The following is a 20,739-nucleotide window of genomic DNA, read 5'->3' as shown; positions in this document are numbered from 1 at the left end:
GAAGTGATCTCTCTACCAGACTTCACCCCCATTGAAAGAAACTTATTCCCGGAACAAATCACTCATAGAGTGACATCGGTTCTGTACAGTGCCATAAGTTCCTTTGGCACACCAGATCTGCTGTCACTGCGGACCAAATGGGAGTCAGATGTGGGGGCCATACTACCGGAGGAATGGGTCATAGCATTGTTGTTCCCAAGGGAGATAGCAATATCATCGAGGCTTAGACTGATCCAGTTAAAGATACTACACAGAGTATACTATCCTAGGGTAGCCCTATATAAATGGGGAAGGATCAACGACCCGAAATGCCTGCGATGCAAAACAGAAGAAGGCACCTTCTTCCACATCCTGTGGGATTGCACACACATCCAACCACTTTGGGAGGAATGTTGTGTGGAACTCTCCAGAGTTATGGGGAAAACAATTCCCAGAAACCCTAAGCTATTACTGTTGGGGATAGATGATGAAATTGACTTATCTAGATATGAAAAATTGCTTTTGTTCACCACTACTGCACTTTTGAAAAGGAACATTGCTCAGAAATGGGGCTCGGACCAAATACCGAGCTACGAACAATGGAGGACAGATGTGGATATTTGTATCGCAACGGAATACAGAGTATACTCAGCCAGAGGATGCCCGGCTAAAGCCCCGAAAGTGTGGCAGAAATGGGAAGAAGCCCAATGAGGGCTAACACAGGCAAATTGGCCATTGGGACACATCGAAAGGCGCCCCCCCTGACGCCCATGGTGCCCGCAGGATAATGCAGCTAGGCGCTGCCCCGTGTTCGGACAAAATTGACCCATTTGTTCTTTGTTCTTTTCTTGAAACATTATGTGTACATCAATCGGAGACAGACAGTGACCCATACCAGCAATGCGCATGTATTGATTGTTTGTTTGTTTACTTGTTTTTAAAACACCAATAAAATATGTTATCAAAAAAAAAAAGTATGCTACTACCAGAGCTCACACGTTCACTTCTCATGGCTCATGCAAGGTTTACTATTATGAATTTTGCTTTATGGCCCACCAGCAAGAAAGCTCCCGTAGCCAAAAGAAGCTCAGGCTATGCCTTGTATATATTTACTGCACCAGCCTGAACATGCCACAGTCAAACACCTTTTCATTATATTTCCTTTGGTTGCATATAGCGTTGGCTAATTTCAGGTCCTTCCTTTTACATTAGCTTGCACTCTCATTCTTTCCCCGTCATGGCATGCTATCAGAGTATGGCTCCAGGCGGGGGAGACTCGTTTGTCATTTCGCCCTTTTGTGTCCCGCAACTTTTCTTTCAGCACACAGTCAACTCTTGGGTCTGCCACTTCTGCCAGCGGGCCCACCAGCACCAGGTATCGTGAGGACTCCCCATAAAGGACTCAATGCGACTGGTGTATAAGCCTCCACAGCATCCAGGAACTCTAATTAACCCTACAACACATTAAGCACCCCTTACTGATAAGATAATGGATTTGTCCATTATAGACTGCTCCTTAATCTTTTCACATCCAATATTGGTCTAATCCCATAATACAGCACTTGCATTCCAGCTAATGCTACCACCCATAGCTCATATTATCATCATGTCCCCTTGACACCTTTGTCTTCTGGTCTATCTCTGACTTCACCCCGCTGTTCCCAATTCCCACTTACCTCTATCCTTATTTCCTTTTCACTCCACAGACCACGGTCTTCTTTAAACCTAGGGTGGGGTCACCATTCCCCCACACGAACAGTATAAAAGGTAGTTAACATAATATATCTCAATTTATCAGCCACTGCACAGCAAGACCACCATCACACAGTCACACTTCTGAATATTGATTAGTTGTGCTGATTAGCACCATCCTTTCACTTGAGTTTTATCTGCATTGTTTCATTATAATTTGATTTACCTGAACACAGCTGTAAATATTGAGCCGTTGTTCATCAGTATGATCAATTACTTCGGGGTTTCTGTGGACGTGGCAGTCATCGGCCGTGCTTGAGAAAACTGTGTTTTATTTTGCTGTGTGGTATTGGTTTAGTTGCTCCCACTGCGCTCAATAGGAGGGCCCATGGGTCTATTGCTCCAATCTATGAAGTGATCTATTGACATATACTTCTGTATTTTAGGAGGCACTTGTGTTAACTATTCATATCTTACGGGTTTCCATTCAAAGGACAATGTTTTCACATCCAGGGCCTGATTCTGAAGTTGGCGCAGTGAGCGTGCTGAAGAGCATGAATCACTGCGCCAAACCTGACGCCCAGGCTCCACCACTATTCTCAAGTGCTCCTCGTGATGAACAACAATGTACCACCTTCATTCCACCTGTTTTTGATTACAACGGGCGCAATGGAAATTCTGGCGAGCACTTTTTTAAAAAAATATTCCTTATTTAATGAAAGTGCTGCTGAGAACACAAATGCACCTATAGATGAAGCATGTGGAAAACCACGTGCTTCAAGAGACAAGATACAAATGTGGCACAAAGCACAGGACAGGACGGAGAAGGTGTCAAGGGAAGGTTATAATAGTGGAAAGGGTGAAAGGTATTTCCTGGGCAGCATTTCCTTTTCACTAATTCAGCTGAAGAACAGAAGTGCACAGAAGTGTGTGCAGGAAAAGAAAGGTGTGAAGGAGGGGAGAAAGCAACTTTCACTTTTGCCAAGGTATTATAAGGTGACTTAAAGGAAGGTGCCATTACAGTATGAAGTGTTCAAAGAGGGTAGTATTTTAATGGCTGGGCAAGATGTGGAAGTGCAAAGTGGAGGCCGAAAACAGAGGGAAAAGTTCACTGAAGTGGCCCTGGGTGTACTGGTGGATGAAGTAATAACAAACAAAAGAGTGTTATTTGGTGCAATGGCACACGGGACACTTCTTTCAGTGAAAAATAGTCTTTGGGAAAGCATTGTCACCAAAGTGAATGCTGTTTCCAATACTTTGCGCACGGCTAAATAAATGAAGAAAAGGTGGTGTTGTCAAACCGGATATTAAATTATGCCTCTTATTACAAAACTATTTGTATGTATATTGGCCTACGCCAAGTTGCCTGCAAATTGTACGTGAATAACTCTCTGCGGCAAGGTCTTGACCTTAGAAATTGATGTAAAACGCCATCTTGAATCAAGCCTCCATTTTAGGTTAGAAACCGCCATTTTGGGGTTTTATACAAAGTCACCCTGTAATCTAAAATGGCCGTCTCGTGTGTCCTTGTTCTTGCCTTAACCTCTCCAACCTCTGTAGGGAATTTAATGTCCAACCTGCCTTCAGGCTACATGTTAGGGTCATGTAGACCTTGTCCTTTGTTGACCTCGGAGCAGGGGATTACTTGAATTAGCAATATTAAACTACAAGTATACAAGAACAGTAATGCTATCCAAATATAATATGCGAAACATTGTTTGGTCTGTATTAAAGCAATATATAAAGAGTATAAATGTTAAATTGAAGAATAATGGAGTGTATTAGTAAATGTATTGAAAAGTAAACCGCATGCACGAGATATGTAAATAAGGAAAGTGAACCTGGCGCGACCCTAGCCCAGTGCATGATTAACTTGTAAGGGGGCTGGACATCATTTTACAAATTGTATAAAAGCGCCGATGTGCAGCTAGGAAATTCCCTCACTGCTCATATTGAACCCTGCTGGTGGTTTCTGTGATGTATTGACGGCCAAATCGCTATTTGTGTACTTTGTTGAATACTGTTCAGTTTTGTAATAAAGATTCTGGGAATCTTTATAAGCCCGTGTCGGTGTATTTTCCTTTGCTCGGTGTAACAGCCGTAATAATGTATTTTTTCTGATTCCACAGTATGATGTGCAGTGCAGGGTTCACGAGAAGTATCTTGAGAACAAAGAGCACAGCAAGGGCACTGGTGGAGGATCTCCCTTTGACCCAAATTATTGCCCGCAGAATTAAAAGGTGCTTGCCGTCATGGACTCTGGAAGCCTAGAGGGTGTAGTCATGGACACAGTGAACACCGATAAGTATACATTCTTGGTCCACTTAATTGACATAAAAAATATCATCATATGCAGTGTGGCGAGCATCTGGTGTGCATTTCTAAAAAACCATACTTATGTGTGTCTTTTACATCCTTTGGGGTAATGACAAGTGTGTTCACCTCATCAGCGTTTTACAACAATGCCTCTTCATTTGATGTCATTCAATGATCTGTACATGTGCAGTGGGTGTGTGTATGTGTCCCTTCGAGCAACGTGGCTTTTTCGGGATTTCAGGTAATTGTAATTGTGATTATAATTGCTTATTTGTAAAGCGCTTCTACTCAAGTCAAGTGATTCAAAGCGTGTCAAGGCAGTTAAGGAAATATGGGATTACAGTTAGCATTCTTAGGCACTGAATGATCAAACAACAATAACTAGCATGCCAGGCCACAGGCATATCTAGAGTCACAAAGAGTGAGGAGAGAGATTAGGGGGGGAGAGGGAAGGTACATAAAGTCCAATATACTGCAGTGCAAGTCATGGCTAGGGACGGGAAACAGAGGAAGGAGCAGACAGACATACATGTGAGACAGGGAGTGCAAGGGAGCGGGAGGAAGACAAGTGTGCCTAGTCCCGCAGGGACCAGGGTTAAGTACTGAGTGTTTGCTCCTTCTGCACCAGGGAACCAGTCAGCGCACTCAGTACTTTGGAGAAGAGAAAGTAGGAGGGCAAGGGAGTTGGATTATGAAAAGCAGAGTGCTCTAGAAGGAGAGTATTTGTGTTCCTGTACCATGCACTTCTATGATGACTTTCTGTGCTGCTATGGGCCTGTTATAATGTGGTTTTGTCATACTGTCTTTATGTGTGCAGGTACTTCATTGTCGGTGTCTGTTGAAGCTGCAGCAGAGTCTATAAAAATCCTACCTGAAGGAGAAGATAATCTGCCAACATCAGATGAGCATCAATGGAGCATCAATAGAGAAATTACACTGTATCAGTACTTCGAGGATGAGAGAAATGCAGGCAACCTGGCCGATGTAGTGGAGGAAGTAGCCATGAAGCACTAATTTGTGTAAGACAGCCTGCTTACCCAGCCACCACTGACACTTGAAGAGCCCAGTGGAAGAACATCAGGTCTGCCCACGGACGACGATTGCTGTCTTCTTGCCGTCACAGAAAAACAAACCGAGACCCTCCTGCAACTGTGTGGTTACTTGAAAAAAGAAGGGGAATTCAGTTGCACATCCAGATATGGCATGTATATGCCTTGAATGACATAGAACGAAACATAAGCCACTGTGCTCATCAATTGATAGTGCGGCAGTAGTGGTGGGAAAAAGTTTCGAAATGTACAATCAAATGCAAAAACAAAACTCAGAAATCATGAATGCTTTGACGCAGGTAGTGCAAATGTGCAGTGCCACAGTTAAGGGGAATGCATTGTGCCTACAAGCACTGACCAGTCTATTGAAAGTGCAGGAAAAGCAGTACTCCCTAATGACGGCCAGCGTGGCTGTGCCAGTTTTGCCAGAAGACAATCCAGCAGTGGAATCATTCAGTTCCCCTAGCAACTCTACCAGCAACGATGTGCATAAGGTTGCACTGCCAAGTCGGCCACAAAGGGAGTGTAGCCGTAAGCATGCTAAGAAAGAGCAGTGTCTGAAAACATATTGGCAAATGTTTTTGCAACGTTTGGTTACTTAATTTGATTGAACAGTTTTGTAATGATTGTTTGGGTCATGTTGACCGTAGTTTAAGGGGTTGAGAAGAGGTAATTGATGAGGAAAAGTAGTTATGACCAGGCTTGCACATTGAAGATGTTGACGCATCACCATTCAACATCGATGAAAATTGGCTAGGTTGTGTGCAAAAGGGCCATTTCTTGATGGCTCACCCAAGATAATGTAGACTTCCCATAAGGCAGTTCAGGACACTAATGTGCATAGTCATACTTTTACTAAGCAAAGTTACATGTGTTAACAGTAGTCAATAAACTTTCAGACTCAATGGCACTAACGTGTATTGTCCTATTTTTGCACATGTTGTACAATCATGCATTTCATCTATGTTCCCATAATTATGTTCAAATTTGCAATGACCACTGCCCAGTGGTGTCACGCAAATAAATTGGCAATAACATCACCATGAATTTTATGTCCATCGTCTTCATACTTGTCATTGTGTATAGGGTCCTTCTCCTCGTCCTCCTCCTCCTCTGATATTCCCTCCACTGGCTCGGGCAGAGAGCATCGAATGGCTAGATTATGCAGCATGCAGCACAGCATTACAATTTTGCAAGCTTTGTCTGGAGCATACATGAGATCCCCTCCAGACACATGCAAACACCTTTAATGACTTTTTAGGAGGTCAAAAGTCTGTTCTATTGTTTTGCTGGTCGTTATATGTGCTCTATTATATTTCTGTTTAGATGTATTGGTTGCATTCAAGATTGGTGTCATTAGCCACGGTTTCAAGGGGTATGCTCCATCCCCAAGCAGCCAGCTTCTGTCTGCAAATAAGCTGCTCATTACCACTGGGAAGTTGCTACTACGCAGAATGAATGCATCATGTGTAGACCCAGGAAAGTTGGCATAGCAATAGCTGATTTGCAAATCCGCATGGCATGTCATCTAAATGTTCAGTGAGTAGTGCATTTTCCAATTTATAAACATGTGCTCCCTTTCACGGGGTGGTACTATGCACACATGAGTGAAATCTATTGCCCCTAGATCATTGGGGAACCCAGCTATTGCAAAATCTCCACCCTTCACAGTGGCAACCTCAAATGCCTTAAGTGGGAAAGTCATGAACTTGGATATGTGCTGTAACAGTGCTGCCAAAACCACTTGCAAAATTTTACAGACACTTATCTGAGACATCCCTGCTGCCATTGCAACAGTGCCCTGGTACGATCCAGTTGCTCAAAAGTGGAGCACTGCCAGTACTTTGACAAAGGTGGAATAGTTGTAGTCTTATTGGGGTTTCCTTCCAGCTCCCCATTTATTAGCTCTACCAAATACAAAATTGCATCAGCATCCAGCCGGTACAGCTGAATGATGTGTTTGGATGACATGTTGAACAAATCCATCTTGGTGTGATAAATACGCTCTTTATTTGGACGTCTTCTTCTTTGTCTGGGAGGTGGCAGCTCAGTCAGCACATTCACCACTGGTGGTTGCACAAGTTGCTCATCGTTGGCATGCTTATGATGAGCTAAACAGTAAGCTGCAACAGCACTTGACATGGGTGCTGGAAATGCACGGCCCACTGTTGTTGGTAGAAACTGCACACAATACTGGGTATGAGTACACTAGCAGTCGATGTTCCTGTAGCACCTTCACAGAAAAGATTAAAAAATGAAGTACGAAAATGGTATCCACACATTCCACACCAATCTGTGTATTTGCTGCAACAGGTTACCTAAGTCAGCACCTTTCGAAGTGTAACCACACTGTGAGCGACACAACAAATACACATACAACAATCAGAAATGTGGAGCTCAAAGGGGAAGAAACAACATAAGGCCATTACACAACTGTGCAAATGTGATGCCTCCCGGCAACCTTGCTTTGCATATGGTGTCTCCTTTTTCACCATGCTGCAGCACCTGGCAAAAGGCATGCACAGCCATTGTGCCCCCAAGAAGCACTCTTCATTCTCACGTTCTCATGGTTAATAGTGCACATGTGTGATGCACACCATTTGATCACAGTGCATATGGTGCTCTTAAGTATTATATAGTGCACTACCCATTCCGCTGTACTAACATCCTCCACCAAATGGAAGGTATGTTAAGTGAAATCTATTTCACAAATGTGCATACATGGCAATGTGAGAAACACATTCAGCAAGTACATCATTCTTCATGTACACGTTTGCCAATATCACACCCTTCCATTCACACTCCTGTGCTTCAGACAACAGTCTACACAAGGTACGCACTTGTGTAGACTTACAATTGCCCTTTGTGGAAATGTAGAAGTCTACACAGCACCCTTTCTGCCACTGGCGCCGGAACCACAGCATTTCTGCACATGCTTTAAAACAAAAATGTGCCAGCTGTATGCCAATATTTACAATTACCCATATATTAAATTAATAATTACCCACCTACCCCACCCCAACAATTAATCTTTGCCCACCCACCTGCACTGCAACGGGCTTCCTGTGGCACTCCTCCAAAATACTGGCACCAAAATGGTAGCATTTATGTGCGCCACTTTAACGCATATTAAAAAGTGGAGGAGTCCCACACAAATACCCGTCTTAAATGGCAGGTAACGAATGTGGTGTTTGCTAGGTTGGTTTCCCACCCTCCCTGGCAACTGCCACTTATTTTCCGAAAGTGGCGCTTTCATTCCGACTTCGGAAGAATGCGCCACCTTCAAAATAGGTCTTAAAGACCGAAAGGGTTGTAAACGCCTTTTTCCAACGTTTTCGGTGCTTAACACCCACATTAGAATCGGGCCCTCAGTGTCCCTTTGTAAGGATAATGCCCTATGTGTGTTCGACATGTGTTAAAATAACGAAGGAATTAACAATATTCTGGCGTTATAATTATCTGTGTAATGCATGTCTAAGCAATTGTGAAAGCACCGTTACATAAAGTAGTTACATTCACGTGGCTATGCAAAAGGCGGGCAGTGTTGCCTTGGTTTATATTCTGCCAACATTTGTAATTTGTGTATTACTGTGTTTTCAAGCTATGTAGTAAATATATGTTTTTTCTATATATTTTCTCTGGTTAAGTGATTTGTTTAAAATAAAGAAACAAAGTATGTGCAGAAGAATCTTCTGAATGGAAGCGGCTATAGGGTGAATGGATCGCAATATGTTCCTCCTAAAATGCAGTGTTATGGATTGGCTTTACGCATTCAGTGCACAATAACAGAACACAATAGGTATTTGCCGTGATCTTGACTCCCCTAGTGTGCCCTCAATCTGGCGAGCTTGCACACACATGGCACGGCTAGTGCAAGTCAGCATTCACATATCAGCCTCCAGCTGAATACACAATGATGTGGCAGAGTGAGCTGGGCGCAGATTGAATTGCTATGTGATGTTCCCATCTCCTCCATAAATAGCAATTGCAATGATTGTCTTAGTACATGTACAGGGCTCAGCTGCCACTCCCGTAGTAAAAAATAGCAGCCAATCATAAGCAATCAAAATCATGTTCCCTCCCCATTGTGTACGAGGAAAACTACTGTCAGACGGTCAGTCATTGCACTCCCACTCTTAAATATTCTACTTGCAAACTGAACGTTCACACATTCACTCTTCTCTCACCACCCCACCACTCACTCAATCTCACATTGGCAAGTTTATGCTGCTGACTTGCATTGGCCAACACGATGCTCAGAACACCTAAGCACTTACTCCAATATGCTCCTCAGGGCCTCCACTCACCAAGTCAAACTCCTACAATAAATAGTAAGTTTAACGAGCGGGGGAGTGACGCCCCATTGGGCAATTTCCAGGCTACACGAGCAGGTATGGCTTGCAAAAACGAGTATCGCCTGGTCATTGGCCAGCGGGAATGCATGCCATCGCCATTGCCCCGAGGTCACTGGCAGCATGGCTGTCAGCTAGGCAGTCTCTCACATCACGGGAGCACCATGCTGACAGACATGCTGCCACTGCTGCATAGCTCCTAGCGCAGCGTTCCCTCTCATCATGGAATCCCAGCTGTAATGGCACTCCCCCTCTTCAAGGGAGTGCCGTGATGACAGCCATGCTGTCAGCCCAGCTTTCCACCTTGCTGGGGCTGCGCCTGAGAGATGTGGCCCTCTACCTCTCCCCACGCCTCACTTCACAGGGTGAGGTCAGAAGTGCCCCTCCCAGCACCGCTCTCATCCTACCTGTGCCGCACCTCACAGACGCAGCCCATGCATGTGAAATCAAGTCCCCTCTCCCTCGACTACTTACCTTGTTAGGGTGGGGGAGGGGGCGGATGGCAGCCCCTTGTTGTTGCCTGAAGCTTTTTCTGGGCCACAACTGGCCAATGCCTAAGCCATGCGCCTTTATCCTCACCACGCTTGGACGTGGTTAAAGGGAATTAGCCATCTCCCAGAAACCACTCAGGCCGATTTCCTTTTTTTGCAACATTTTTTTGGGTATATTTTTGGATTGCTTTATAGATAATGGGCCTCAGTATGAGTTTGCCAATCTGGGAACTACGGTACCGGTAAGCTTGCTGGTACCGTACTTCCTGGACCAGCAAACTACGAGTTGTACTCGCGGGAGCCTTTCTGCCGGACCTGGCGGGCAAAAAAGTACCTGCGAGCACAGCATGTTGGATGCACCAGCATCGTTATAAACGGTGGCTCTGCATCCGACCTCCCCATTCCCATTCGGGCCTCTGGGGCCGAATGGGAATGGGGAGCATCTTTTTTCCGGCGCCCGTGAGTGGGCAAATACCGGGTCTGGCGGGGCCGGAATGCCCATTCACGGGCACTGGAAAATATTGAAAGTTTGGCGGCAGCCTGCCGGTTTTACCGACAAGGCTACCGCCAAACTTGTAATGAGGCCCAATGCCTTCAGGCAGGAACAGGAGTTATGGGCCCTGAAGACGTCATTAAATTCCAAGGTTGCACTTCAGCCTTTAATCATTACTCTGGGTACAGCCCTCGGACTCGGCCTATAAAGCTTAGTTATATAACTGGAACATTGGCTGTTCCACTGTGACCAATGGGGCAGGAGTGGCTGTTAACAGTTGATATAAGGCCTGCTCAGGCTTCACAGCCCTCGTCCACCTCACATTCTGTCACATGCTCGTATTCTCTTCTTCTCTGTGAGCCAGAGATTGGGCTGTGAGCCTGCCTCCACTTCTTTTGTCTCTGATCTCTTTCGCTAAGAACCTAGTGCCCACTGTCCTATGTCCAGCCAACATGCATCCTCAGCTGCATAGTCTTGCTCCATGCCTCATTTCTTTGTCGGAGGCCATTTCTTTGCTCCGGGAAGCCACCTCCCACTGCACCTCATGTCACCCTCCTCTCCCAGCTTGTCCAGCCTTTGCCTCCACATCGCCAGCCGCATCACAATCTCTCCCTGGAGTGATTAATAGCAATGTGCGGTGGAGTCTAAACTAAACTAAACTAATATAATTGCATTTCAGCCCACATTAGAAGGGCTGAACTGTGTGTTATCAGCCCTTAGACCTTTGTTAAGCACCCTCGGTTTTACCACTGGCCCTTAACTCTGAAGCGGGACGATAAGATGTTCTAGCCACCAAGGTTGACTCGAATGCCTCCTTTGGGCTTACTGCACAAAAACCCCATACTCGCTTTTAAGTGGAAAAGGTTGCTTTAATGTGACAGGCTACAGTTCACAAAAACCGCTAAACTGGCTCCCTGGCCTTACAGACTAACATATCTGTTATAACAAATTGCCAAACAATTAAATAAATAAACAATTTCCATTCCCCCACAATTAAAAAATTAAAGAATTTTAAATTCCTCCCTTCCTATCCCTTTTTGCCTTCCGTCTCCTTAAAATCCTCTCAACCTTTCATCCCACTTTCTCCCATCTTCTCCCCGAGGCCACGCCGCTCCTTCTTCAATACCTCTTTCTCATCTTTGTAGCCCCTCTTCCCCCTCTTTGTAGTGCGTTCTCCCTTTTAATCTTCCTCCTCGTCCTATCCACTGCCCCTTCATGCACTGCACCCCGCAATACTCTCCTTGGCAATAACGTTGTCCAAACCATACTTACCATGGGCAATATCTGCCATACCCAGCTAAGGTACCATTTCATCATTTCATCTTCCTTAACAATGATACTCCTGTGTCTCTCACTAGGTCATTCTCCCCTGCATGCACAATTATTCCCTCCAGAACCCCATGGTGCTCCCTCAATCCCGCTAACATGGGCAGAAATTGATCCCATCTAAGCCCCCTTTCCCCCGACCATCTCAATAAGGCAATGTTGTAGCTGTAAACCAGTTTTGTCCCAAGAATCCTTTTTTTCCGCCTCTTTCCCTGTCCATTTACAATTGAATGTCCACAAATCCATAACTGTGGCAACTCACCACTCCTCCGTGCCACATCTGCAAAAGAAACAATTGTTAGGAGTTTCTCTCTGCCACTGTCAAACTCCCCCTCCCACCCCTGCTCTTGTCCACGTTCCTAACCGGCCCCTTTCCCAAACTCTCTGATGTACCCCTTGTACTTTCCCGAACGCCAACGCCCGAGCCTTTTAACCTCCTTCTCTGATAGACCCCGCCTGCTACATTCCGATGCCACCCCTGTACTGAAAGAATGAGTTCCCACAAAACAAACCTCTGGTCTCTCCCCCAGGGCCACCAAAGCCCTCCTCATGACCCCCAAAATGTGTGCTGCCAACACTACCGACCCTTCCTCCTGCTGAAAGACCAACCCTTCTCACAACTCCTTGCTACCTCCATCCAGACACACCCAAGAGCCCTTTTCTTTCTGATCCATCTTCAATCTGCAGATCTTTATCCACCTAATTCTGATAAATGAACATCTCCCCACCTCATACCTCCTTCCCCTGCTATCCTGTTCCTCTCCTTTTCTCCCTTGCCCAAATTTCCAGCACCTTACGTTCATATCATCATGTTTCCCACACTGCACCAATGGCCCTACCAGGGACCCTACGTGCACTCCCGTCCATGCATTTCCATCTCGTCACTGTTCCACCCCACTGCACCAGGGGCCAACATGCCCACCCGTCCATGCAGTTCGCTCTCATTGCTGTTCCCCCTTCTGCATCAGGGGCCAAACATGCACCCCCGTCCATGCAGTCCAATCCACAAAACCTGCCACTTCATGTAGCATCTCTGCACACTTATTCCCTTGTGTGCCGCTCTTATTGTTATGCTCGTTCACCCGAGCACCAAAACTCTGATGTAACCCCTTTTTGCCCCCAGTAAATACTTCCAATATTCCTAGACAAACTTGCAATCCTCCCTGACCGCTTGTGCTAACCTCACTTTGTGATGTGGGTACTTAGCTCCCGCCAAAGCCCACACCCTGTTTTCTACCAAAATGTGAACCGGGCCCACTACCAGACACTCAAAATTGAGATACCTCATTAACCTCTCAGTATTATTTTCCGGGCCGCTATCACCTTCTCCTGTAACTCTGCAAGCCTGCTCACCTTGTCGTGCGGCAAGCGTGAGGAGACAGTGACCAACATCCAACTCCCTCCCTAGAAAGGTCAACCTATCTTACTGCGAATGGCACTCGCAATTCCTGCATTAATGACTGAAAAGACCTCCCCATCCTCCGACATTCCTGTTCTCTGCCCACCCCACTGAAAATCATCCTGCTAATGCACCCTCCTACACAACCCAAACTGTAAGTAAAACCTGTTGCAACAACAGAGTTAAAGCGCATAATCATGCACATGAAAATGCCCAGCCCCTTGTCAAACGCTTTGACCACCTAACTTTGGCCTTTGAACTGCATCTGCTGCATCCTTGGACCTTGATAATTTACTTAAAAACCCTTACGAAAAACCTTTCCCAAACTTTTGCCCCCCTCCCTGTCTGGGTAAACTGAGCCACTCCTCCAGAACCGCAACTTTAACTGGAGTATGGGCCTTCCCGCACAATTCCTTGCCCTGTTCCCCACCCTCTCCCTCTGTCCCCTGTTTGGAAACATTGCGTAACTGGTGCCGTCCTGTGCATCTGCTACACTCGTGCTTAAACTTGCACACCATTCTCCTGCAGCTTTCTTTATTGCACGCCCAACATGCTACTGAGCGCTAACCCTTGCCTCCTCCCCACATCCCCTCCGAGGCAGGGTTACCATGAAAGGGCCGGTAAGCCACAGGTAAACCGCTTGTTGTATGCAGCGTTGATGCTGGCCGCATAGGCACCATCCATTGTTGCCAGAGATCCATGTCAATCTCTCCCCACACTACTTGGCTATCCTCCACCATCCTAGCCCTAAACTCTTCATCATATCTCAACCATGCGTAACCCCGAAACTAGTAAATGCCTTTCTTATTACATCCATGTATTTTAGTACCGCTACACACCGCTCTGCAACTTCTCGCAGTAAACACTTGCATATAAAATAAATGCTGACGTCCAATTGTCAATTGTGACCGGCACCTTTAGTTTTGTGGCCAACTCCCACTCCTGCTCCTTAGACCCTTCTTTCTCTCTCACCTCCCTGTGCAGTAGTTTAAAAACATCCACAAACTCTCCTGCCCATATCTTTTCTTTTGTCTCCCCCATCAAATGTGCACCCAGCAGCTTTGTAATGCCCATATAAGGCATCCGTTTGTCCTTCACTGTACCTTCCGCAGTCCTCTCCTTGGGAACCTTAGTCACCCCTTGAGCCACGGGCTCCACCACCTTCTCAGTTTGTACTTCCATTGAGGATACACTTATCCCACTCTCCCTCCCCAAGGCCCCGCAGTGAGAGACTCAATTTCCACACCTTTCCCCTGTGCCCTAGCTCCCTCCCTGCATGTCCCCCAACTTGTGCCCAACCTATGCCATGATGCTGACCACTCCCGTTCCTGCTCACCACTTTCTGCCCTGCCGTCACCTACCCTCGGTATCCTGACCTCCATTCCGACACGCCTCCTCTCTTTTCTCACCGGGCTCTTGCTGCAGGGACAAAAAAACATCAGCAGAACCCCAAACCAATCTCGCCACCGTCCTCTTGAACTTCTGCCCCCCAACCTGAAATTCCCCATTCAAACCTTAAGCCCCTCCTAACACTTTCCCTCCCCCGTAAACCATTTTCTCCTCATCCTTCCACTGTCCAACATTCTCCTCTTCCCATTCATCATGCCCAGTGAAATAGCATTGTTGTTGCAAGGGCACGCTCGGTCCGCGTAGCTCCTCTTCGGTTGAGCTTGGGGCGTCTGCCCCACCGCTCCATTGACGTCTTCTTGGCACGGCCGCGCCAATGCCTTTCTGCTCCTCCACCCTTTGCTCCTCTGTGCTAGGGGCCATGCTGCACCCTCTAGTTTGCTCTTTGCAGTCATCCAGAGGGGCCGTTCTCAAGCCCTCTCCTACCACCTGCTCAGGAACCACAGGGATTGTGCTACAACCTCTGTCTAATGCCCTCCTACCCGGGGAGGTCATTCTGCACATTCCCCTTTTCCGCCCACTTGTACTCTTTTGCAGGTATCTCCCTACTCTGCCCCTCTGCCCTGCCTCCCCTCTTTGATCTCCGCTGACCCTAGCCTCACCCCCAGCCTGCCTCTTGCCCGCTTCTGTCCCTGCTCCTGCTCCGCTAGCGGCCTCCCCTGCTCCTTTAGCTCCCGTACCACTACCCACTACCGAACTCCTCACCGTCTGTTGCCCCACACCTTGACGTTCTCCTAGGTGCCCCCTTCCTGCTCGCTCTGGTCCATGCCTCCTCCCATCATGCCGACGGGCTACAAGCCACCACGGCTGCGAGGGCCCCGTCCGATGCCGCTCTGCTCTGTGGTCTCTCCTCCCAAACGCCGTTCACCCTTTAATGTCCGTGACTGCCCCCTCAAGCTGAGCTTTGGATGTCCTGCTAATAATGTTATGGGCTTCTCTCAATGCCTGGGCCTTCACCAGGCCCCTAGTGCCAGAGCCCTGTCCTGCCATCCTGCTAACTGACGAAAGTAGCTCAATTTAATACCACCGCCCCCCAATACTGCCAAATTAGCCGGCCCCCAAGCCTGCACAATAGAATATCTCCCTGCCAGGTCTTAATGTAATATACCAGCTGAAATCCCCTTATAGTCTAGTATTTGTATTTGCTATTTATGTATTTATTTGTTAAGTAGCACCCCTAAAAGCAGGCAGGGTCTGCCTCCCCATTTTTGGAAGAAGTTGATTGTTTCAAATTAGCCTGTAGCTGGGCTAAACGTGTCCTCCGCACCTATATACCACCAAAATTAAAATTCCTTTTTTTCTTTTTTTTTCCCCCATGCCTATAAGGCGACTGCCCACAACACACACTGATGAGTGCAGGGCACGAGAAACCACTGTCCCAAAACTGAGCGACCCTTAAATGTTGGGAGCACACTGCCCCCACGTGGATAACCAGCTCTGTAGGCGTAGGAGGGCCTGCGCACTTCCACTAAACAGTGCTGCCGCTTTAAGGAAAACACACTGCCCCCTGGCTGCAGCGCTCAGTCACTGCACTGTCTTAACAACACGCGAAGCTGCAACAGAACGCTCCCTAAACTCCCCCCAAACTAAAGCCATGCTGCCAGCACCCACAGATCCCCTCAACAACTGGAACTCACACAAGGCGCCTGGGCCTGCTGAGAAAAACAGCCCGCAAAACACCCCTTTCCGATGACGAAACAAACCGGAATGTGATGCGAGCTTGCTGCGCACCGGGATGAAGCTCACACCAGGTAAGCTGGAGGTGCTTTATCTACAGCACTCCTTAGAATCGTCCCGGCACCTCTGTATAAATGAAATTATATTATTTGAGCCGCCCCAAAGAAACCTTTACCAAAAACTAATCCACTAGACCCTACCTCTACTGCCGCCACTATCCAAGGTCCAAAGCAGGGAAGGCTCAGGAGCAGCGACCTGGACAAATGCTCGTCCTAACTGTCGCCTGCTACCGAACCTTCACTGCCCCCTTAAACACCTCCCGCTGCGCTCTATGCACAGGCCAGCTTGCTGGCCGGTGAAGTGCCCAAAATCACCCCGAGGGAAACGCTTGTGCATTCCTCCCGGGGGCCCCCCTTCTATGCTTCCATTCTTCCCAACACTAACATGCCTCATACACTTCTTTCCTCAAAATTCACTCCAAACACATAAGACTCACTCCATACACACTTTCTGAGATGTACAATCTTACAATCATATTTTCCACCTTTCTTACTTTGCCACCATATAATATGTCTCTACTTATTTAACACATACTATATTTCCACCCCCTTCAAATGAAGATATGTAAGCTAAACAGCAGGAACCTTATCATTCAAAAGTATTTATTCTAATGTTTGCATTTACAAAAATGTTATCTACCACAGAAAACTATTTGTGTGCATTTTCTTCACTTCTATGCATAAAGTCCTGTTGTATTCTCTCTCTCGCTCTCTCTCTCTCTCTCTCTCCCTCTCTCTCTCTCTCTGTCTCTCTCTCTCTCTCTCTCTCTCTGTCTGAGATCTGAACATTTAATGCACCTTCTAACCCTTGCTGACAGTGTTAAAACCTTTCACACATCCACTCATCTCCTATTTGTTTCTCATATTGATCAGATGGCAGATGGACAGTGTGTCGAGCGTGCATTCACTGTACTCTTATGATGAGTATGTTCTAATGCATCCCAACATGTTTCTGTCCTAAAGGGAAACTAGTAACTGCATGGGCAATCTTCCAGGGACAGCAAGTAGCGCGTTTCCCATGTCGTCTTTTTAAGAGGCATTAGGCGGGACCGCATGGGCTTTCAATTGTTACGGTGCCGCGTTATTTCTTTACAGCAGAGTATAAACACACATATGAATTGGAATGGCTCCTTTTGGTTTCATTTTTACAAACGTTCTGAAATATATTCTAATTAGATTGCATGAATTAAAAAATAATGAATGCCTCTAAATTGGATTAATGCCAACCATGAAGCAAACTTATCTGGCAGCCTAATGGGCACCTATGTGGGACGAATAAATATGATTACTCAGTGCCCAAACTTTAGTATAGTTTCAGATACATGTAGGCTGCACATGGTGGCTCACCATGTCATTTCATTCTGGAAAACAAACGGTCTGGCTTTCTACCACAAACGTATTCGGAAAAGCTTAGCAGCCATAGCCCGCATCGGGATTGCTTTCTGCCCATTGCATTGTGTGAGGCATAAGCTAAGGGTGAAACCTCCAAGATGTGCCTGCGTTAGATGCAGCTTGTTCTATGGCCACGTCATTATTACTCTCCTCCCTGCCGCCCTCTCAAAGTACACGAGAAGATCGATGTCTTCAACCATCTAAGAAGCCTCTGCCTTGTCCACTCTGATATGCGCATCATTTTAGGGTCTGCCTTTGTTGTGTCCCTATTTAGATAGAAATTGACAGCACAAAAGGCAAATCAGACCAAGGTGTGTGCTTGTGTGCTGGCACCAATACATAAAGGGGCAAGAGTGAGGTCATGAACAAAGTCAACCTTTAGACCCAGCGCCAGAGCCAGGCGGGCGGATGGGTGCGGGGGTGGTTGCGCCGCCAACCATGAATCCTCCCTGGGGGCCAGTCTGCCCCCACAGCACCCCGCTGATGCCCTATTACAGCCCCACCACCCCCACCCCAAAGGCTGCCTCCTAGACCCGAAATGAAGTGCTGTCATCGCAGGCCCCGTAAAACACACAGGTGTAAGAATCATTTGCAGTGCTCGTGATGTGTCTTTCCTGACCAGAGTTGCCAGAAATTGCATTTGAAGACACATATGAATGCCTGTGTAGTGAAACTCTTTTTTAAAATTTTTTTATAAAGGCATGCCTCCTTAGAGCATCGTTGGCATCCTGTGGACGAGGCCCTACAAGCTTTCCTCACGCTACCAGCTACACTGGCACAGGAACAGAGGTTTGCTCTACCCTGCAGGCCTTCAGCAGTGCAAGTGGCACAGATGCTGGCCAATGCATATGCAGAAGCTGGGCTCATGCCTGCCTTCCATATGTTAATGAGAAAGCCTCCCGCGAAACACATGCGCTGTGCATCAATTACCAGACAGGCGTTCTGGTGGGGTCCCTTTGAACGATATAGATGTGTTCAGTTGATCACAGGCCCACCTCTTCATTATAATAAATGGAATATCCATACAGATACAATATTAGAACAGATTATTACTGCGTTTCTTAAGGGGTGTACACTAGCCATTCACATGCATAAATGCCCATATTAGTGAGGATGTAAGGACAAACTTCAAAGGCTATTTCCATCACAGCATTTTATATTACCCCAGCTTTTCTTTGCAAAATGAGAAATTGAAGTCTTTGGTTAGTTACATCTGCTGCCCAGCCTACCTAATTCAGGGCAATGATTACTTAAACATTGAAAATATGAGCCTCTGGGCTTCGTATCCGTTCGATATGACATCCAGAAAGTGTAACTCAAAATCATAAAATATTAAACCCACTGTCCGTATTGATATTAATTCATAAAAGTATGCACTGATTAATCAACCTCGAGTCTTTCTCTGGAGGAGGCAGATATAAAAGCAGCTTTTGGAGTGTGTGGTATGCAGTCATGCATATCCAATTATAAACAGGCATGTCATTACCATTGGAACCATAACAAGACGATTAAAGTGAATAAGCCTTGAATGAAAATCAAAGGGACAATTCAGAAATGCCCCTGGCACAGTGTGGGAGGCAGCAAACACAAGCGACCCACACGCAGCCTCCACATGCACATCTAGTCATCAGATGTGTTCTTGATACCCCAAATGCCCATAGGCACAGTATGGGAGGTGGCACACACAAGCGACCCACACACAGCCTCCACATGCATATCTAGGCGCCAGTTATTTTCCTGATACCCACAGATGCCCCTTGGCACAGTATGGGAGGTGGCACACACAATCGACCAACACACAGCCTCCACATGCATATCTAGGTACCAGATACGTTCCTGATACCCCCAGATGCCCCCTGGCACAGTATGGGGGGGGCGCACACAAAAGCAACCCATACGCAGCCTCCACATGCATATCTAGAAGCCAGATACGTTCCTGATACCTCAAATGCACACAGGCATAGAATGGGAGGTGGTACACACAAGCGACCCACACACAGCATCAAAATGCATATCTAGGCACCAGATACATTCCTGATACCCCCAGATGCCCTCTGGCACAGTATGGGGACGGCACACACAAGTGACCCACATGCGGCCTCCATGTGCATATCTCAGCCTCAGATACGTTCCTGATACTCCAAATGCCCACAGGCACAGTACGAGAGGTGGCACACATAAGCGACCCACACACATCCTTCATGTGCATATGTAAGCATCAGATGCATTCCTGATGCCCCACATGCCTTCAGGTACATTATGCCAGGTGCAGAACACACAAGGAACTAATAGACAGACTCTACAGTCATGCCTAGCCATCAGATACATGCCTGACACCAATGTTTGGTCAGCACGCGCATTTGCACTTTAACACCTTTTCTTACATTTAGATACTTAACCCGCCTCTTACCTGTCCACCACCACTGCTCTGAGCTCGGAATCACCACAAGTGCACCACTGTGGGGAATGGTTGTGGGTAGAAATGGCTGTGGTAGCGGTTCCCCAAATCCTGTAGGAAAGAAATACTGTTATAATAACTTTAAACACACACAAGGAAAGGCAGACAAAGAAACGCTGAATTGCAGTTCCCATAGTTGATATATCGACATTTCTTTTCAGCAAGGAGTGCACCACCAGTTTTTAACTTTTGTTATAGAGAGCGGGACTCACAAGACGCTATTTACAAATGCTATCATTATCCCTAAGCAGCTGTATCTAAAATAAATGAAGAGTTTCTAACACTAAAAAGAGACTCTTCAAAAATAGAAAAGTTCTTTACAAATGTGAAACAGGGTCATTATATACTGCAGTGTCACTATATTTAAAAACCCTAATTGCGAGACTGCCTGGCCAGGGCTGTCTCAAGGGCCATTCTTGCAGCAGGTCTTTATTTGTTGTTGCTCCTGGATGTTTACCTGGCAGGCACAGCAGGGGCACTCTCAAGGGGGCCCCATTCTCTTTGTAAACTGGGCTGTGTTTGCTAGAGGCATCCCAGCAACTCAGCAGCAGCTTAGGAAGTCGCTTCCTTAATTACTGGCTGGGCTGCTCATGCCAGATTCAGCCCGGTATGGATTGCAGCCGCCTGGGAGCCACAGTCCACCTCTTCC

The sequence above is a fragment of the Ambystoma mexicanum genome, chromosome 6q, assembly GCF_040938575.1.
Source record: "Ambystoma mexicanum isolate Mex_15411 chromosome 6q, UKY_AmexF1_1, whole genome shotgun sequence".
Classification (NCBI taxonomy): domain Eukaryota; kingdom Metazoa; phylum Chordata; class Amphibia; order Caudata; family Ambystomatidae; genus Ambystoma; species Ambystoma mexicanum.
The sequence above is the reverse complement of the archived record's forward strand: the minus strand, read 5'-3'. Positions refer to the sequence as shown.